Here is a 21,519-nt window from a genome sequence, read left to right as displayed (position 1 = left end):
GGAAAGCTGAGATTCCCAGTGCCAAATGTCTTGAGTCAGGGGCAATCAGGGCATCTCCATGACGAGTCTGCTTACAACCACTCCTACCTACTATCCACCTGCCTCTTCTGGTCCTTACCTTGACTTAGTGAAAGAACCATGCCTAACCACACTTTGAGAGTAGGAATCTTTCAGAAGGTGGCAGGACTTACAAACATGCAGTAAACCAGTTACAGATTGCATTCAGATTTGGCTTTAAAGTGCTCAACAAGTAATAGCAGCTGAGGTTTGTGTTCACAGCCTTCTCGTGTCCTGAATTTCAGCAAGTGCCAGATCATGTCTTTCCCTTTCCAAGCTGCAGGGTGGAAGGAGAGCTGTCCTGCTGTTCCCCATTAACACCACCACTGTTCTGCTCCTCACACTCAGACTTTCTCACAGAAATCCAACTCCTTACATGAGCTGTAGGTGGGTTTCTAAGATCTAAATTTCCCTGGAAGTCTTTTTATTACTCATAAACATTTCCCACGGGCTTATCTGTAACTCAGTCTCTGAAAAGACTTGACATGGATGCCACGTATCTCCACAGGCTTACTCCTGCCCTGAGCTTGATTCTATTAATCTGCTACAAATAACATCATTTCACTTGTATGCATGGCTGTTCAGCCAAAACCTTAATCTGAACTCTGTGTGCTGGTTCTGAAGAGCTTCCCACTCCATTTCAGCACATTGATTTAAATGTCTTTTGTGGAAAACACTGTTAAACCCATATGGACCGATTTTGCCATCACCAGCACTGTTCCAGTTATCCTACTGTGAAATGCTGCCAGACCAGGAAACCTGTGTTTTACTGTCCCTCTGTCTACAGCAACTGACAGCACTGCACAGGCAATAGTCCCATGGTTCATGTTTAACTTAATCTGTGGCTGTCAAAATTACTGGATACTATCAAAAGACAGGAAGAAAAGAATGGAAAAACTTACTTCCACAGGGCTGTGGTCAACTGAGTGCTGAAACTGGCATAGCTGACATTAGGAAGAGTCAGTGAGGCAGCATATAAGTAGGAACTAAGAAAAATGAGGCTGAGCTGTGAGGATAACCCAGGTCTGCTAAGTGTCCTGCAGTCCAGGCTGGGAGATAAAGTTCCTCACAGCCTTAGGAGAGAATCAGATGAGCTGCTCTCCTCTCCCAATGCAAATGATGCCATGGGCAGGGGGGTGATCTGTATATCTGGCTTTGCCACTTTTTGCAGCTAATGTGAGACTTTTGGTAGATGAACGCATTTTGGGAAAGAACCACTCTGGTTTCTAGATGAGGTGTTGCAGGCCTTAACTTTGCTGGAGAAAGCGAGGTCCATAGGGTGAAATACTTCGAGACAAGTGCCATACAAATCCATGTGTGTATGGCTATTTATCATCCTCTGCACCCACACAGACCTCGGTGTGCTGTGTGCAGCTCTGTACCTGTACCCACCCCCAAAAGGTGCTTCCTCACAGCTTTTCATGTTCCAGTGAAATGTCTGGGCAAATAGTGAGCGATTATTTCCTTCAATTGTTGTTGCCATCCTCCACCACCCTCAAAATTATTCATTCTAAAGGAAATTTAAAAAAGCTTTTGTTTGAGAATTCCCTCCCTCTAATTGAGTGCATTGTACAGAGATCAAAGCACTGCTTTCAGTGGGTCTTGGTAGGCAGGAGTTTTTCTGAACAGACTCCAAGCTTTTGGGATAGAATGGGTCAAAATGACCTTTGCTTTTTCCCCTCCCACATTCATAATTAGTGACTGTTAATTTACATTAGCTGGCATGGCCTAATCTAGGTCGATTATTCTTACAGCCTTGTTGTTTTCACACAGAGGGGAAGAGTAAACAGTGCTCCTACATTGCACATATTTGAATCTTGGAGAGTGGATCTAGAAAGGAGAATATCCCACTCAAAGTCTTTTTTATGGATACATCTCACCTCTATCAGGTTTCCACTTATGGAACCAAAGTAGAGGGAAGCAGAGGAAAGACTGAACCCACAGCAAGCTACTATCAAAGAGACCCAGATCCCACATGTGGGTGAGTTTCCTAATCCAGGACTCTCATAGGTTGGCAAAGCAGATAACAGCTCATTTTATAGCCCTGAACATGACAGAAATATTCATCACAATGAGGAACGGGGACTGTTAAAGACCTAAAAAAACCAAATAAATAAACAAAAGAATTTTATACATCATGCCTGGGGAAAACCTCCTCCCACGCACAAGTGTCAGATGCTAGTCTTGGCTTGACTGCTGCCTGAAATGCTAAAGCACTAAAAAGGGGAAGGAGATGGGCACTTCAGCATGGTTTCAAAGCTGTAGCTCACGGGCTTTGGAAGGAGACATTCATCACCTGCAGGAAGTCCTGCATTTAGAAGGGCCAATGGGTTATCAGAGGAAAGCAGTGGTGGAATGGCTCCAGAGAGAAATATTTAGTGGAAAAAGGCAAAATAGAAGAGCAGAGAAAGATAATGTGAGGATTTACTCATAAACAGGCACATTTCACTGCTGCCAAATCAGCAATCTTCCTAATGAGGGTTTAGAGAGCCTCTTGCCAAATAACTAATATTACAGTGTGTAAAAAAGCTCAGGTTTTCTAAATGCATGACTCTCCAGTCAAAACCAGCTGAATGCTTTCTCATTTAATACTCAGTAAAATGTTTTATTTAAATGTCTCATAATGCTTCCAGTGTTTCTAGTGTACTGAAATGCAATATGTATATTTTACAGCACTTTGCAGGTTTATTCAAGCTACCAAATATATCATATTGTCCAATGCAGCTATATTTCGGACCATTTTGAGGAGAGACATAAATCCAAAACAGTATTCATGTTGCAGTAGCTTCCCAGTCTCAGACAATTTTTTTCCCTAATTTTCAAAGTCTGCAACAATCCATCTGGAATTTTACATCCATGATCTTTTGGAAGAAAGGGTTTTTCTTTCTGGAAAGTTTGAAGTAGAAGTGGACAAAGCATCTTTGAGACCTGGAGGTTCAACAAATGAGGTGTTTTCATTCTTGGAATAGTTGCCCAGTTTGTGCTTATTTTGGCTCATCTGATTGTACATGGCTGGAGCTACAGACAACCAGGGAGGATCAATGCTTTTCACCAGCTCTTAGTATGTTGTTTAGGGACAAGGACTGGAGGCCTGGCCCAACAGATGGAATTTTAAAAATGGGCCAACACGCTTGAGTTTAAAGCTGAAAATCTTAACATGAAGGATCAAGTCCAAGAGGCACATTACATTTGCCTAAATGAATGGGGCTCTTCATATATGGTACTGTGGGGTGATTTGAGAAGGAGGAGGACTGTCAAATTCACATTAAATGCAACACAATTTTTCCAGTGGTTTCCCTAACCCTTTCTCCGTGGCAGAACTGCCTCCAGTGGCTGCAGGGGATGTCCTGCTGGGCTGCAGCTCCTCCCTTGGTGCCAGCTCCCTTTCCCAGCAGTGCAGTTGAAGTCCTGACTCCACTGCTGATCCTACAACCCACAACCTACCTTCGTTTTCCCTGACTTTATACCTAATTTCTTCACTTTATGACTCACTAGGGTCAAATCACTTTGGATGTTTGCCACAACTGGAAGTCCATTTCCTCCCAGCTATCCTTTGACTCTTCCAGCATTACATATTTGCAAAGATGTGACTAGGCTGAGGAAGTCCCTGAAGCACAAATTGTTGAATCTTGTTTACACTTACCCTTTTCCTATGCCCTTTCTTAGGCACCAGCTACTGGCCAAGGCTTAGAAATAGGATAGTGGGCTACCAGGGTCTTTGTAAAATCATTCCTATGATTTTATATGGAAAATGTTCTATGTTCTTGAGCTTTTAAATGCATTATTTATGCTATGTTATAATAAATGTAAATCTGTGTGAGTGATGAGGCTGTATTACTTTCAGGAAAAAGGATGTTTCTTCTTTTAGGTGGAGCACTGATATGTGTGTGTTTATAAACTGTCCTTTCTGTCTTATCCACAAAGGAAGTGAATTTAGGGCTGTCAACTCAGCAGAAGGTGTGACTGCAGCCGTGGTAGCTCAGTCCAGGAAGAATGTTCACAGCAGCACTGGCAAATGGTGGTGCTGGATTTACCAATGGCACTGTCAGTGAAGTTCATGGTCCCAGGACAGTTGTCACCAAAGTTCTTGCTGTGGGGTCTTTGCTGCTACTGTCATTTACTCCAACCACTTACCCTCTGATTGCACATTCTGCTGGAAATTTAAACCTGGTTTTAAAGACTGTTGCCTTTCCAAGCATGATGCCCAGTGTGAGTCCGTGAGGATATCCAAATGGCCAAAGCTGTTCTACACTTCTACACACAACTTGATTTCTCTAGTGTAACCTTAATTCAACCCACAGAGAGATGAAAGCTCTGCTGGAACCACATGGCTTCACTTCCAAAGAACTGCATCAGTCAGCCCTGAATTTTGAAAAGTCCTACACCTTTTGCAATGCCAAGGTGTATTGGAGGAGTCACCGAGGCTGACCCAACCCCTCACACTTCCTTGCCCCACTTTGCCATTACAGGACTTGACAAAAGGTGTCTGTGTCACATCACCCAAAATATTAAAGACCAGCATGGAATGACACATCAAACACCCCTCCAGCCAATAGATTACCAACATGTAATCATGTGAGACATAATGACAGCAAAAGAAAACAAACATATTGTGTTTTCTAGTGATAAATACACTTATACAGCTACAGTAATAATGTTTGTCTGATCTCGACCACTCTGCTTCAGTAAATGTCATGCAAAGCACCTCCTAGAAAGAGTTCAGGACACTGAAGAGTTTGGAAATTGCCTAGGATAAATAACACAGAAAACAGCTTTCCCTCTAAATTAAAAGCCAAGCTGATGGAGGAGTACAAGAGGAATTTCCAAACGTGACAATCGATGATTACAAGCTTGCCTGTGTTCAGTTGTACACATATAATTGCCAGTGAAATAGCATACTGCTTGTGAGGAAAAAATCTTTCCAGGTCCTGGATGTGAGGGTAGATGAGAGAGGAGCAGCAGCATCAAGGCTTGTGCCACTTGATCTGCAGCCTTCTAGGCAATGTCATTATTCTTTCCAAGTTACTGCATAAGCTGCCTGGATAAAGAAGTTGTTTCTCTGCAGTGTGAGGGTGCTCTGTCTCTGGAAAGTCTCAGTCACTTGGAAAGAGAAGTGGCAAATGCTGGCAGTGCTAGCATACTCATTTTTCCATCACCATGCTGAAAGTTGTTTTCTGCCTCCAATCCCTTCAACACAAATAGTTTGATTTGGGAAAAAAATGTGAGTACGCAAAGAAAACCATTGAACAGAATGGGAAGAAAACGTGTATAGTGATCTTTTTCTTGGGTGCTGTCATAACTTGTGTATTTTTAGGGTTAACAGGTTGCCCACTTCATATTAGAAAAATCATAGATAAACACTGTTTACAAAATCCTGAGATCATCTTAAAAAGTCATGAGATGCTTGAGACATGAGCAACAAACTTTTACTGCTTCCAATTCTAAACATTAAAGCATCATGGCCCATATTCTCAGCCTCCTCTTTGCAACTGTTGCTTTGTATTTTTTGTTTTTATTAAAAGGTGAATTCTTGTGTAGTTTCCCATAGGAAAACAGTCATAAAAATTCACAGAGGCTAGTGATTTTGGTTCAGTCAGATGCTTACCCAGATATACACAGACAGATATGTCATGGTCTTACTGGAGGTCTCACGATGTTCTGTGGTTTTGCTGAAGGTCCATCAGCTGGCATAAAGAGATGAGTAGGAAAATTCAGTTAGGAAAGAAAGGGACAGCTAGGCTTTTACATTACAGGGAAATGTAAAATCGTATGTGTGAGGCTGAGGCTCAGATGTTGATTTAGATATTAAAGGCTTGATTTTACAGTGAGATGTCAACATTTCTGAGCGAGTCCCTTGGATCTAAAGGCCTGGCTCAGGTGTTAGGCCATGGGATTGGAATTCTAGTGGTACTCCAAAATGCTGAGCTGATCTGGGGAAAAACTGAAGTTAGTTGCAGAGGAAGGACACTAGTTTTACATGTGCCTCTGTTACAGGAGCTCTTTATATGCAGACCAGTCTGTGCATGTTTTAAAAAACCTGTATATTAACAGCAGCAAGTTCTGGGAGCATTGAGAATGCTCTAATGATGTAATTCAATGATGGTCCCAGTTTTCAAACCTGGGATGCAACAGCTGCAATCAAGGACTATGCAGCCTGGATTCTTGTCAAGCCACAGTGAAATATGAATGATAAAGCTGCCATGTAAACAGCAGCACATTATAACATCACATTTTACACCTTTGAGCCTTGCTGTTTGGAAGGTTATGGTAGGAAACCAAGTTCTGGTGCTTTCACAGAATTCAGAGACACATGATTGCACAACTACTGGCAGGATGCAAAGTGATACCAAGTGCTGTGGTTCAGGATATGCTTCCCAATATCCATGAGCAACCTGGGGACAGTCAGAGCAATGCCTTTGCTTGGCACCTCTGCAGAGAAGAAACAGGCACCACCTCACCTACAAACAAAAGCTGGGAAATTATTTCTTCTGTGGCAGTCACAGAGAGAGATCCATCAGTCTCTATGCAGCATGTATGTCATAGAATCATAGAATGGTTTGTGTTGGAAGGGACCTTAAAGATCATCTTGTTCCAACACCCCTGCCATGGGCAGGGACATTTCCACTAGACCAGTTTGCTCAAAGCCCCAGCTTGGCCCTAAATACTGCCAGGGATGGGGCACCCACAATTTCTCTAGGCAACCTCTTCCAGAATCTCACCACACTCATAGGAAAGAATTTCATCCTAACATCTAATCTAAATCAAGTCTCTTTCAGCTGTTGTCCCTTGTTATGTGGGTATGCAGTCCAACACCAAAAGAAAAGCCCAGCATCAGGCTCCTGATGCAACAAATTCAGCTCATGTTCTCTGAAAGCGGTGGGTCACAGTGGATGAGTCTGGCTATGGAGGGTCAGACCTTGCTCAGCTCAGCCTGCAAGGACCTCAAGGAAACTATCAGTTAACTTAGGTGTCAAACAGGTGAATGATGGGCAGCTCCTCCACAGGGCAGAGACATGAGGCCATGGCGCTTGATACAGCTACAAACAGTACATCAACATTAATTTCAGCTGCAGAGGTGCTGGGTCTTGTACTGTGTTTGAGCTGGTACATGAGCACATTCCTCCCAGTGGCTGCAGAGCCTTCAGACCTTGCTCAGCTCAGCCTGCAAGGACCTCAAGGAAACTATCAGTTAACTTAGGTGTCAAACAGGTGAATGATGGGCAGCTCCTCCACAGGGCAGAGACATGAGGCCATGGCGCTTGATACAGCTACAAACAGTACATCAACATTAATTTCAGCTGCAGAGGTGCTGGGTCTTGTACTGTGTTTGAGCTGGTACATGAGCACATCCCTCCCAGTGGCTGCAGAGCCTCTCCAAACACAGGCTGGATCTTCCTGCACAGCCAGCAGCAAGGCCAGCTCCTGCTGCTGAGGAGGAATGCAGTCTACAGCCCTGGGATGGAGCAGCCTGAATCCATTTTCCCAGAGCTTGCTTCGGGGATGTTTTTGTTTATCCAGCTCAACCATTTGTATTTGCTGCTTTGCTATTTCACCTCATAAGTGCTTGCTAAGCAATTCTTCCCGACTTCAAGCAGTGGCAGGGTGCAGCTTTCCACGAGACATTGCTGGGACTCTTCTCCAGCTCCATGGAGTGAGTCACTTCAGCACTCTCTCCTCCCTCTTCTCTTGCTCGCTGTGTACAGAGACATTGTGAGACAAAGTTCTCCTATAAACTGCCAGGCTAGTGCTGACACTTCTTGCACACAACTGACAGGACTGAGTTTATTAAAATAAATCTCAACAATGAAGAACTCAGGATACTGTTAAACTCAAAAAGATCCATTTCCTCAGCTGGGGAGGTCTTTTGGAAATCACTATCCGTGGGGATTTCACCCTGGTTTCCTCCTGTTGAGACAAATCGCTTTTATTATGATCAAAACATGCCTTCCTGAAAGAAGTTTGATTGAATTAAGAATTTGGAAATAGATTTGAAAATGTCTTCCCCTCCATATTTTTATGCTTCCCCTCCATATTTTGTGCTCTGGGTTAATTGGCCTTGCTGTTTTAATTGTTTTAACTGCTTTTCCATGCTTTATCTCTGTGAATTTGACTGCCCTGAAATTCCAGGCTGAGCTTCTTCTTCCTGGTTGTTATAGTGCTGCTCTCTGGCTGAATTTGAAAAGCTCTTGTAGTGCCCGGTATCTCTGGAATGTACGTGGACACTGCATCCAGTCAATTCCTCAATCCTCCTTTTATTGTCCTATTTATCTGTGGGACAGGAGGGAAATCAGGCATATGGTGGCAGCCCCGGGGAAGTCACAGGTAGCTGGGGCTGTGTCCAGCTCTGAAGGGATTACCTCACACCTCCCAAGTATCCACTTGTGGCTTTTTATATGCAGTCCAGGAGAACCATTCTGCTGAGGGCTCCTTTCTTCACTGAGAACTCACCCCTGCCCCAGGAAAAATGTAGGAGATAATATGGGGAAATTAAGTGACATGATGGCACAGCCACTCAGCAATGGGAGTGAGGACATTGAGCCCAGCCCAGTAACAAGAGCACTCTACCAGGAACCCAGGTTTCTTTGTTTTCATTATTTCATTCCCCTTTATTCAGCCATCCAATCACCTTCCTTTGCACTGGCATCTTTAGCCTCAAGGTCTGCAGGTTCTGGTCCTTTCTCTCTGACTCCTGGACTGCAGTTTCCTGGGAGAAGGATCACAGTCTCACTGTGTCTACGCGGCACCAGAGGCATCCCCTGTGCAATGAGGCAAAATTGTGTCCCAAGTGTGAAAGGTGCTACTTGTTGGTGCACATGAGCCTTGAGTCCCCCTCCAGTCCACTGCTCTTCACAGAGTCCACTTCCTGACTTGTCCAGCAATTCTGTTGAAGGGCCCATGCCTCAGTGTTCCCAACCCCTGAAAGCATTTCAGTGAGGTTATCAGTGCTGTTATGAAGGCACACACTCTCCTCATGGAGCGGGACCAGAGGTCTGGTGCAGAGGTGCTCTAACTGGTGGTACTCAGATATGAACTGATTGGTCCCTTAGATTTTATAAGGATAGGAACAGCCCTTGTCTTTTTTTTTTTTTTAAAGGCATTTTTAGTAGCAAATGCAGAGAGCTTTCATTTTGCAGCCTATCAGCAACTGAATTTCACACCCTTTCTCTCTGAAACGGACCTAGGATTTCTTCCCTCAATTTTTCCTGCCTCAAAATCCAGGTTGGTTTGTTGAAATAAGAAGTAAACATAATGACTTTAATGGGATGAGCTTGCAGGGCTGTTGGCTGACTGAGGCCACCCAGCTAGAGTTCAGTGTGAGACAGTCTGCACCTTATAAGGCCAAGAGATGAAGGCATTTAAAACAAAAAAATAAAGGATCTGAACATGTTATTTAAATCATGGTGACAGCAATTTTTTTAATTCTTTTTTTCTCCTTCTGGTTCATGACAAAACCTGATATATGCAAGTGAATATAATGTCTAACATTTGTTAAATCCAGACTGAAGGCCAGCCAGATAGCTCTGAAAACAAACTGTGAATATTTTAAATGGAGTGAGATATACATGACGGAGTAAATAAAGGGCACATACCACATAAGAAAAATTGGACAAAGTTCAAATGCTATCCATCTTGGAGAAAGGCTTTTGAGCAGAGCAGTGCAGCTTGGGAACACTTGCATGTGCATTAGGGTCCATTACTGGGGTCTGGCTTTTGGGGGCAAGGGGAGCCAAATCATTAAAAAGAAAAAGGAAAAAAAAAATTGCCAGCCCAGGTATTGCATGCTCTTAGGTAACTCTGAAGAGTTAGAAAAAGAGAATAGGGGTTGCATTAGGCAATAGGTGGAAGTGGTCCAACATGTCAAGAGTTCAGTGCTACTTCTAGGACTTAAGTGCTAATAAAATAAGCTTCTAAACTGCTGAAGGCACATGTCCAGCCCCAAATGCTTTCCAGTTCCTTAGCAGTTATTATTTTTTCTGCCTGATATAGCATTTTTAACTCTACTTCTCCAAGCCCAGAGATACTCCCAAATTTGGCTCGTTTTGTCTTTCTTTGGATGCTTTTTCAGTTGACACCACTTCTCCAAGGGGAAATTGAAACCCTTGAAGGGAAATTCCTGCTATGCATAATGCCACTTTTCCAATGTTTAAAAATTTGTTTCACTCTACTTGTGGATTTGGTGGGAATCACAATTTTGAAAAAAGATGACATACACAATACATACAGATTTTAAAAATTTATATTATTTAGCAATGTATCAGTGTTTTGCTCTGTGCAGGCAATAGGTCCAACCCTATGACTGGAGAGAAGTTGCTCAAAAAAAAAAAATTGAGAAAAAAAATTATTTTTAGGAATGTTAGGACTGGACTTTGGAGCTGACAAGTGGTAACTTGTGGTTAATGGTACATGATAATAAATAAGTGGTAGCTCAACATCCAGGTACCACCAATGGAAATTTTTAAGCTCTCAACAGAGTTGGAACAGGCTGTCTGGGGAGGTTTGCAAGGCAGTTTATTCTGGTGAGAACTGGAGATGTACTTGCGGGGCAGCAAAACAAAACTCTACCCATGATCTCCTGCTCCTGAGCCATCCTCGCAGCCCCTTCCCCAAAACCCGGTGCATCAGTCTTCCCCCTCAGCCAAAATCTGACAGCTCTTGGCAGCCCAGCTCGGCGTGGCTGTTGGTTTTAATCACATTGCTTAATTTCTGTTTTCACTCCATGCTCATGTGTCTGTTGCCCATGAACTCTGCATTTTAATAGCAGCATGTCAAAAGAGCTGCTCAGACACACTGTGGTGTATGAGCAGGGAATGCTCGTTTGTCATCTCCCACAATATCGGGCATCTCGGGCCTGTTTGGATATCTCCACGGGACCTGTTTGCCAGGGTGGAAGGCGACAATATTTTTCCAAAGACTCTTCTCTCAATCAAATGACAGGGGTCTTTGTGCTACCTCATGGGAGTCCCTCTCACCCCACACTGCCCCTGGAATAAAAAAGCAGAGAAGCACACTGTTTAAATATGCATATAAAGCTCTGCTGCACAATAGAGTAACTGCTGTCAGCTTTCTATGTAGTGTGAGGAAAAAACAGTAGAGATTTTTAATTGATAATTCAGAAAGACACTCCATTGAATGGTGTTAATAATTACATCTGCCTATTCTGAGCTCTTCATCTACGCAGGGGTAATAGAGCCTTGTCCCTCAGGGACCGGAGCCCAGCTGAGAAGGCGGGACACCAAGCAAAGGAGTTGTAATTTGTATTTTGTCAACAAAAGCTGCTTAATCCTCCAGAAAGGCATCCTTCAGAGAGGCAAGCCTTTGTCCTAGGGTTTTCAGAGTGGAGGGGGAGGATGGAGAGGGAGGGAGAGAGGGAGAAAAGGGAATTACTGGCCACATGTAATTTATGGTTGAAAAGGTTCATTTATAGCTATCCCACTGTTGTATGCTTAGCCTGAGACCCTACTAGCTTCTCATTCTCTCATCAAGTTTGCCTTTTGTGGCTATACGAATGGTAATGATTTGAGGAGAGGTTGGTCATGGTTGTTAAGAGTCATCTAGCATGATCAGAACTGAAGTCTCAAATTGATATTCATGTCTAAATATATGTCGGCAGCATGAAATTTGGGGGTCCCTGCAATAATCATCTAAGAGCAGGCAGCTATGGTGCAGTGCTATGCATGTATGTATTTATTAGCCTCCTCTCCGTTAGTTTTCTAAGTTTCAGATGACACAAAGGGTTTTTAGCATCTGGCAGAAATTATTAACTGTATATGAGGAATAAATAGATAATAAAAAGATCAGAATTGGAGATGAAGCCCTCTGAGCTCTGGTGATCTGAACATAGTATCTAGTTTTGCTTCCAGGTCAGGTCCAAGCCAGAAGACAGATGTTTTAGTTGTGCAGTTTGGATACAGTGAGAAGCCCAGAAACACGAAACAAGAAGCCCTGTAAGTGCAGCAGCTGCTTGACATCTATGCCACATGAGGCTGGCATCTCATGGGAACAGACCCCAGAGCAGCATCACCCTGTTCTCCCATCTGACTTCCAGCCTGGACAGTCTGTGCAGGTTCCCAGCCCATGAGACAGAGTGTTGAACGCCTTCATGGCAGATACTTCAGCAGGCTGGCCACAGGTAACATCAGAGCTGACGTACTCACCCTGAACCTTTGCAAGGTGTGATTCTCCATGCTTGGAGTCAGCCTCGTGCCCAGAACAGTGAGAATCCTCCACCCCAGGAGTCTTAGTCTGAAAGGTGCAAAATAGTCAAGTAATTACCAGGAGTGATCTGCAAAAAAAACTGGGCTGAAACCAACAAAATTTCTGCCATCCTCAGGCTCAAGTCCTTTGGTGTAGCACCACTTCGAAAAAGCTCTTTAGGTGCACTTTGATACATGTGGATCATCACCTATCCACCAATGGGTGTCTGGCCAGGCACCTTTTCTCCAGTGGGCTCCTCCCGGCTTCAAGGCAGAGAAATAGCTATGGGATGAAGGCTGAGAGAGGAAGAAGAAGGATGTCCTGGGGTACAGGGCAAAAAAGATGTTAGCAGCAAGGGAGGGCCATATCAGCATGGGGCAGTTGCAAAGCACAGCCTGGACAACAAAGTGTTTACTGCCCTCCCTTCTCCAGGGGTTCAGAACAGGACGTATAGAGCTGAGGCTTAATGATTGTTCAGGCAACTCGTTGTTGGAAATGCAGTGCCAAACTGCACATCTGAACACACCCAGATCTGAGGACACATGAAATCCAAATTTGCACCTTGATTTGCATTTTGTCATGGAGCCCCGGGTCTGTGACTAACCCAAAAGCCTCATTTCAATGTATATCAATTCACTCTGTGAAAATCAGTTATTTGAAAATGGGCTGGCACAGGTATCAGCCAGGCTCCAGAACTGAATCTGAGCTTGACATTTTTGATCCATCCTTATATATTTTCCTTCCTTCCAGCTTCCTCCTTTCTTCCTTTTTCTTCTCTCCCATCCTGCCCACCTTCTCTCAATCTTTCTAAATGAAATTGCACACCCTGTCCCATTTCTAGATGATGGCCTTGTCATAGAAACTCCAATTTCAAGTTCAAGTGTAGTTTGAGGATTTCCGTTCTCTAAAAGAATTTAATTTTAAAGGATGAGTGGAAGCAGCAAGGGCATTTCTGGGACAGAAAGAAAAGGCACTTTACAAACCCAATCAATAACTGTTCCTGCAGCAGACTAATCATTAATTTATTCATATGGCATGTTATCAGTGCATCCCCCAACAGGAAACTCACAAACCAGAAGTTATTCTCCTCTGTACAGTACATGGATGACTTCTTCACTCAAAGGCATTGTTCAGGAGATCGATGGGGCTAAGCAACTGTCACGCCATGATTATTGCACGACCTTCAGTGAACCCCTCACCCTCAAAACCTCAGTGAGGTTTACCTGGCTTGCAGACCTGGAACACCAGTGCTTCTTTACATCCTGACAGCTACCCGGTCTGCAAGCATGTTAGAGTACTTTTTCATCTCACTTTTTAGTAAATCAGAAGCTGAAGGCTATTGTCACATATATTCTGTCTAGCTTTCTCTCAAGTTTCACTGCAGATTTGGTCTTCATAAATGCAAACAGGGACAAATAATAACATGCACATATGGACAGGGCAAAAATGGTTCCTGGAGACAATCCACTGAATGCAATTACTAATGTAAAATCATTACCCAGGTAATGAATTTGTCCCTTCTGCATTACCCCCGCTAATATGTGCAGTAAATGCCTCTGAGTAAATGTCTCTCAGCAAATGTCTCCTAGCGATGGGTTGTCATTTACTTGTAACTGTGTTTTAACACAGCAGTTTCCTTGCCCATGCATCTCTAAACACCTTTGATCTTGCATTTGGACCATTAGGAACAGGTTATTATCTGGTTACTAATGCTGGGGCTGTGTGATTTCTCCATGGCATTACCTGAGTTAACAACTGAATCATAGGAAAAAGGGCTCTGTGCATCACAGAACCAGGTCAGACACCTCGGCCACTTTTGGGTGGCTGAAGTACAAGTGGCAATGGCTTGTGGGACAGTGCTGGCTCCTGGCACAGCATTGACTGATATTGATGTGTGCCTGTGTTGATACGCTGCAGCCACATGATCGAGGGTTGCTTGCCTATTTAGAAGCGTCACGCTCGCTTTACTTCCCTTTAGTAACTATTTGCATTACCTCTCTTGGCCTTTATTATTACTGAAGGGGGACCAGTAATTGCAAGAAAGATTTGGACAGGTACCTGAGAAACCAGAAAAATGGGATAGGAACAATGTCTTGAGGGAAATGTATTGTTTTTACAGAGTCAGTGACTTGGTCAGCTCAGAGGAGCTGCTGAGAATGGGATCAAGATCTCCTCCCAGTTACTTCCCTCTGTATCCCCATGTCTCCATGGAATACGAGAGGTTTTTCTGGTCTGTAAATAAAACCAGAACAGAGACTTTTTTTTTTTTTTTTCCTCTCATCATTCACACGATGAACATTAGATCACTTAAAAGCCCATTAACTAAAATCTTTTTGCTGAGGCAGGAACCAAATCAGCTTGACCAAAACACGCTGCTCTGTGCCTGTGTTTGTGAGAGGATGACTCCAAATAACACTTGGGGTTTACTCACAAAACAAAAACAGTGTGTTTTTGCTGACCGGGCACAGCATTGACTGATATTGATGTGTGCCTGTGTTGATACGCTGCAGCCACATGATCGAGGGTTGCTTGCCTATTTAGAAGCGTCACGCTCGCTTTACTTCCCTTTAGTAACTATTTGCATTACCTCTCTTGGCCTTTATTATTACTGAAGGGGGACCAGTAATTGCAAGAAAGATTTGGACAGGTACCTGAGAAACCAGAAAAATGGGATAGGAACAATGTCTTGAGGGAAATGTATTGTTTTTACAGAGTCAGTGACTTGGTCAGCTCAGAGGAGCTGCTGAGAATGGGATCAAGATCTCCTCCCAGTTACTTCCCTCTGTATCCCCATGTCTCCATGGAATACGAGAGGTTTTTCTGGTCTGTAAATAAAACCAGAACAGAGACTTTTTTTTTTTTTTTTTCCTCTCATCATTCACACGATGAACATTAGATCACTTAAAAGCCCATTAACTAAAATCTTTTTGCTGAGGCAGGAACCAAATCAGCTTGACCAAAACACGCTGCTCTGTGCCTGTGTTTGTGAGAGGATGACTCCAAATAACACTTGGGGTTTACTCACAAAACAAAAACAGTGTGTTTTTGCTGAGCCAAAATCTGTTTAAGGATTTCATATGCAGCAGACCAGCTTCAGCCAAAGAGACTGTGCCAGACTGCTGAATTCACTCAAACTTTTCCGTTTGTCTAAATCAAAAGGAAAAAAAAAGGCACTTTCAGCAAGGGAATTAAATAGTTGCACTAATTTACCCCTTCCCCATGTTCCTTGGGCAGTGTGTCAAAGGGAAGTCCTTGTCCGTATTTTCAATGGGGAAGGTAGAAGAAAGAAAGAGATAAATTAAATTTATCCTTTCATAAGTTACCAAATGCTGTCAGCTCATTGCTAGCAACTGAGGTGGTCTCTTTCCAGATTTACAGGATCTTGTCCTGTATAATTTTTCTGGGCTTTGCTATATTTCAGGCAAGAAAACACATAATGTCATCAAGAAAAAAGTTTTCAGGTTATTTAGCTTGTCAGTTCTCCTATCTGCTTCCTATATAAACCAGAAAAAAACATTTCACTGCTACCGCACATTTCATTATCTGTTCTTATCTTGCTGGATGAATTTTTCTCACTGTTTATTTCCATTCAATGAGAAATTATTTACGCCAGAAGCAATATTTTCCCAGCAAACTGCCAGCATTGTTACAATTTTCCATCTTTTTTTTCCTTCCACCCTCACTTTTTACAAAGTATTTGCATTGACAGATGAAGGTGGGATAGCAGGGTTCTCCCAGGGCTCTGGATTCAGTCCTGGCTCTCAGGACATGCCATCCCTGCCAGAAGTTGCCCAAGTACCATCCAAGCTCAGCCCAGCCCTCTCTCCCTCACTGCTGCTGGAAGTCTGTTTCAGAGCAACACTGCTCAGGTGGCTAAAAAGCATCTTCTAATTTCCTGGCTATGTTTATTAGTGACCTGTTTATAGCCATTTGTTCTTGTGCCAACTCTGCCTTTTGCTTCAATAGCTCTTTTCCCTCCTCTGTATTTACATCCCTGCTGTATTTATAGACAGCAGTCATGTTCCCTTCATTTTGCTGGGCTTAACAAGCCAATGTCTTTTAGTCCTGTCTCATAAAACAGGCTTTCCAGGCCCTGATTATCCTCCATCCTAGTTGCTTTTCTCTGCACCTGTTCGTGTTTGAATTCATCTTTCCTGATAAAGTCAAACCAATTTAAAATCACTGAAATATCCCACTGTCTGAAGGACCAGATTTGATTATTTTTCCAGCCAGAAGCACTGTAATAAAGCTCAGCATTATTTTATGAGGGCTATGAACCATAGCTATGTATTTTCTTAGGCTCAGGTATTATCTAATTATTACTTGAGGACTACACTACTTAATAAAGCTCCTTTTCTGACTACTCAAGAGACACGTGGCTGTGATTGGCATGAAGCAGATGCTTGCTTTGCCTGCGACATCGCTCCATTCACTGCTGGGGGAGAATCTATTTATTTAACTTTACCAGTTAACCTTTATTTTTTAAGGTTTGCAATATCATCCATCAAATTGGGAGGATTGCTTTTCACAGGTGCAAATGAGTCATCACATGTTTGCCAGCTTGGAAAACATTTAGAAAATTAGGGGCTAGAACTTTAGGGGGAAAAAAAAAAGGAAAGGGACAAGAAACTACAGTCAGTCTCACAGCCCTTGCTGGGTTGTGGCTGTCCTGCAAGAAGCAGAGATGGGTTTTCTTCCATCACAGGTTTTGTGCTGGTCTCTGAGATCCTTGTCAGCAAACATCAGTGGGTCTAAAGCTGAGCCCATCCCGTAATGAAACAGTTATCCCAGCCTTAAAGGCAGGATTAACTACCCGAAGTGGAGGGGAGAGCCCCTCTGCACTTTTTAACACCTCATGAAGAGATCTGGCTGCCAACAAAAGGAAAGTCCTAATGTGTAAAAAATGCATAATAATAAGGACTTTGGCTGAGTGGAATTCCATCACGGATCAGATGAAATTGCCTTGTGCAACTTGCTGAGGGCTCCATGCTATGCTAAATGACCTTTGTACCATGTAAAATGGGCACTGCAGCAGGATGTGGGGAGGACCAGGGGCTGGGCTGCTCTTTTATTTTCCCCCCTATGGAGTTCAAGCTTGTCAAGAATACAACAAAAACGAGAGGGAGAAAGAGGGGGAAGAAACGTCCCATTGAATTTTTCATGAATGATTTTTGTCAGAGGAGAAGGAACATCTGTGTTTACGAAGGGTCCGAGGAGGGGGCTCAGCAAAAGCAGGATGCCACTGCCTGGTCCTGGGTGCCCAAGGACATGTACAACGCCCCATTCCAGTGGTAAAATCCAACCTGTGCTGCAATATTTTAAGGCTACAGCTGAAAAGGATCCTGCCTTTGCCCTCAGTGTTGCATGCCTGAGACTGCCTGCTTTGCCCTTGTGAAGCAGGAGTGATTCCCAGAGGATTTGGGTCTGAGGTTCAATGGGCCCGGATGCTCAGCACCCTAAAAATCAATCCCTTAATGACTCAAAATGATGAAAAACCCATGACTGCCCCATTTGTTGATGTGTCTGAGAAGGGCTGTTGGGTCCATGTCCCTGTCCACATGGGACTGATCATCACCTGAGGCCATCCATGGGTGCCTCCAGAAACCATGAGGAGCTTTTCTTTCTTCTTTTTTTGCTGGAGTTTCCTCACCTCCCTCAGAGGCACCTGGGGCTGACAAGAGCTGAAAAGATAAAGCAGGGAAGGACAGAGGGACTGATCCCCACAGAGGTGTTTAACACTGTCTTGGATCACACACTCAGAGCTACATTTGGCACCACATTTGAGACCAGGAGTCAGCCTCTCTCAGCTCAGACTGGCAGGAGCTGTGGGGCTCTTTCCTTTTGTTTGAAGTAGGGGACTGTGAGCCTTTCTGTAGAGTCAAGGGGGGATTTTACTTCACAATTTCTCTCCTATGTCATGATCAAAGATGTTCTTGATCAATCCTCCACCAACAGCACAGCTCTGAGTCTCTGACTGGAAGTCTGCCATTTATTACTGCAGGGCAATGTTTTTTTATGCCATGGAGGTGGACATGTGGAAGAGCTGTTCAGTGTGACTTTGGGACTGGACACATGTGGCAAAGTTGCTTGTGGTGAAGGAAGACTGAGCTCAGTGTCATCATGTCTGCTGTCAGTTCTGCCTCCATTCTGTTCACTAAGGACAGGGACTGATGTGCTGGGAGCTGTACAAACACAATGCAAACTCTCGCACCTGCTACTAGCTTAGGATGCTCCCTTAATAAAAGAAAAAATAAATAGACACCCAAAACTGATGAAAGGGATCCAAAGTATCTCAACAACTGTGTTGTACGTCTGCAGAAGCAGGATATGAACATCTGTTGTAATGCACTCTGTGGTTTTGTGTTCAATCTGGCTATGCATCAAGTGTCAAACTTCCCAAGAGCTCACCATTCAAACCACAGCCAGATTTCAATCAAGCGTTTTTCACCAGAGCTCACCAGGTCAGCAGCCACCCTGAAAGTTTGCCCAGGAGGCTGATGAAGGGTTCTGAAAGAAGCAAGCTGATTGCAGGTGCAGAGCACCCGAAAATCAACCCTTGAGTTGTTGTCAAGACTTGTATTTCTGATACCTTCTGCTCCCAAATAATCCTGCACTGCCCCACAAGTTCACACCCATGTACCCCGAAGGGGAAACAAGCCTGAACAGGCAGAGATGAGTATCTGCTCCATGGCATTGGATACCTAAAGTGCTCCAGTCTCCTGAGGGTTATCCATGCTGCCTTGCAGCTCCTCAAACAAAGATTCCCCAAGAAAAGATACAAAACTCCCAGAGCACACAGTATTCCTGAAGGTCAGATGGCACAAGGAGAACACAGCCAGAGAGGAGCTGGAGTCCTGGGTTCTTTTTCTACCTACTCCAGTACCATTTTACATGACTCAAAACTGTTTATTCACTCTACCTCCAAATCTCTTTTTACTTATCTATGGAATTCATACCCACCTGCCAGAAATTTTTCATGAATTAATTTGGTCTGGGAATGTTGGAAGAGCTGTTACTGAAATACAAAGGGGATTTTTTAAATATTATTATTTTTATTAAATCTTGTTCCTCCCCCAGTCCTCCCTCCACCCACTGCCCATGGCCGGAAGGTAACTTTGCACCTTCTGAGAGCATTACAGAGCAAGTTCTTCCACAAATCTCCCTGGAACTTTCCTCCCCATGGGCTGGTATCATCAGTCAGAGACCTGATCCATCTGGAGATAACAGGAGTAATTTATCCTTTGTGGCAGCTCATCTTCTTGCCCAGACATCCTCAGTGCTGAAGCAGGGTGAAATCTTTCCCTTGGAGGACAAGAAGGAGAAATTGCCCTTGATAGCTCTTTTTCTGGCAGTAGCAACAACATTTGACTCTGGTGACATCCGATGCCCCTTCCCTGGCTGAGACAGCCACAGAACACACACAGAAAGCACACTTGTTGCAATTCCAGCTTTTCCTCCCATGCTACCTCCCCTTGGATGGGTTTTGCTCTTTAGGCAGAGTTGGATCTCTGGGCAAGGGCTCAGGGGGATGGAGGTTCCCTCTGCCCCGTCAGCGCTGCTCGTATGTCATGTGAGAGCACCAGGGCCGCTGAGCAAGGTTCCTCCAACCCCAGTCGTGGACAGCAGCTCTCACACCTCTGAGGAAGGACCTTTCCCCAGAGACATTACTGGACAGAGTCCTGTTACGTGGCTTTTGGTCAGCACACTGTAAGCACTGCTCTGTGCCCCACAGTGCAGTTAGGAGTGCTCTGCCAGCCCCACGACTCCACAGTCGTGGCACATTTACCTACGCAGAGTGTGCTGAGCAAATCTCCACGGTGCCTTCCCCCAGCACCAACCAGTCCCCTCACAGCAACCTCTTTCTTCTTCAGTTCAAAGTGCTCTGGCACTTCATCTGGAAAATTCTTTAAATCTACATTACCTCTGCCTTATTTAATCTTTTCGGGAGCGCTGACATCCAGTGCATGAAAAAAGAGATTTTAAGCTGAAAAGAAAGCAGCCCCTGATCATTTCTTGGAGCAAAGTTACAAACGGAATTGGAAACTGGAAGGTGAAAAGAATATGTTACCTTTTAAGTGTCACGTTTTTCTCTGCAAAAATGCCTTTTAACTGAGCTGTCACAGAAGGCATAGGAATAGCATCAAGCCATGGCCTTAGATCTTGCTCTGTGTTTTGCTCCTAAACAGGTGCCTTTGGTGCTGGCTTTGTTTTTGCAGAAATGGGGGCCACCAGGCACTTACTTGGAATTTGGAAATCTCTTAGACTTGGGAAGCACTGAGAGTCCTCATTGCTTACACCACTTCATAGCACAAACCAAATCCATCCTCAGCATCAGCAGCACAGAGACAGACCAGGGCACTGCAAATATCAGAAAGAAAAGCAAACAGGAATTTGTAGGCAGCACCAATGTAGCTGAACACCATAAATCCCTATCTGTCACACCTGGAAGCTGCAAACCACAATGCCACTTGGAGCTTACCTGGGCTTAAGCTGAGGCATTGCAGACTGTGTGTCTGAGGGGAAGGATGTGCAGCAACACACTTATTGCACAAACATTTCCTCCATGCTGCAGGACACAGGGCAGACAGCACTTCCATGATCCTGGCTGAATCCCTATCGACAGGACTATTTTAGGACACAGTCAGGTAAGGACACAGCCCAGAGCACATCACCTCTCCAGGAGGCACAGCTGCCTCCAGCTAATTACAGGTCAAAACATATCCAAGGTCACCATAACCCCAAAGTGCCTTCCTGCATGAAAACATCTATTTACCTAGGATGGAAATAACATCAGCTGGCCCATGCCACATCCCAGCAGGACTGTTCTTACACTTCTCCTGGTGGATGTAGGATTTGCAGGTGCCCATGACAGAGAGGAGATGGGCGAAGGTGCTGGGACAGGATGGGGAGATGCACGGTTCACTGTGCAGGTCAAAAGCAGATGGAGGGAGAAGAAAGGCTGAAGCAGCCCTCCAGGGCTGTTTTTTCCTGGGCATCTCACAAATACCATCATCTTCAACATCCTTGCTGCAACTGCATCCGCATCTTCACCAGCAATGTCTGACTAGGTTCACATCCTTGGGGCCCAGTCCCTCCTACACGGTGGCTGTCTCTTGGACCGCTTGCACCAGCCACCCCTGTCCCCCTGGTTCTGAGTTTAGCTCTAAAATACTTTTGTGTCTGACCCCTTTTCCTTTTTTACCTCTAGGACACTCACCTGAGCTGGGACCCATCAATTTTGACAGAACTTAAGCAGGAATTTTTCCC

At 44.2% G+C, this 21,519-nt stretch overlaps 1 long non-coding RNA gene across 10 annotated transcripts in view; it reads right to left on the bottom strand.

The window, feature by feature from the left end:
* Nucleotides 1–21,519, bottom strand: part of LOC108445082 — a 55,484-nt gene that overhangs the window by 31,518 nt on the left and 2,447 nt on the right. For 3 of the 10 annotated variants that reach the window (XR_001859829.1, XR_001859827.1, XR_001859828.1), the window contains exons 1-5: nucleotides 20,732–21,513; nucleotides 19,374–20,610; nucleotides 19,213–19,267; nucleotides 12,213–12,300; nucleotides 5,663–5,741 (exon numbers count right to left, since the gene is read on the bottom strand). This is a non-coding gene — a long non-coding RNA (uncharacterized LOC108445082). Of the gene's footprint in view, nucleotides 1–2,641; nucleotides 5,245–5,662; nucleotides 5,742–7,210; nucleotides 11,040–12,212; nucleotides 12,301–19,212; nucleotides 19,268–19,373; nucleotides 20,611–20,731 lie in introns of those variants that run through there. The other 7 variants (XR_001859834.1, XR_001859835.1, XR_001859833.1 and 4 more) reach the window with 7 other exon arrangements.

This window comes from Corvus brachyrhynchos, unplaced genomic scaffold (assembly GCF_000691975.1).
Source record: "Corvus brachyrhynchos isolate BGI_N302 unplaced genomic scaffold, ASM69197v1 scaffold80, whole genome shotgun sequence".
In the NCBI taxonomy this organism is placed as follows: domain Eukaryota; kingdom Metazoa; phylum Chordata; class Aves; order Passeriformes; family Corvidae; genus Corvus; species Corvus brachyrhynchos.
Note: the sequence above shows the minus strand (reverse complement) of the source record. Positions and strands in the feature narration are given on the sequence as shown.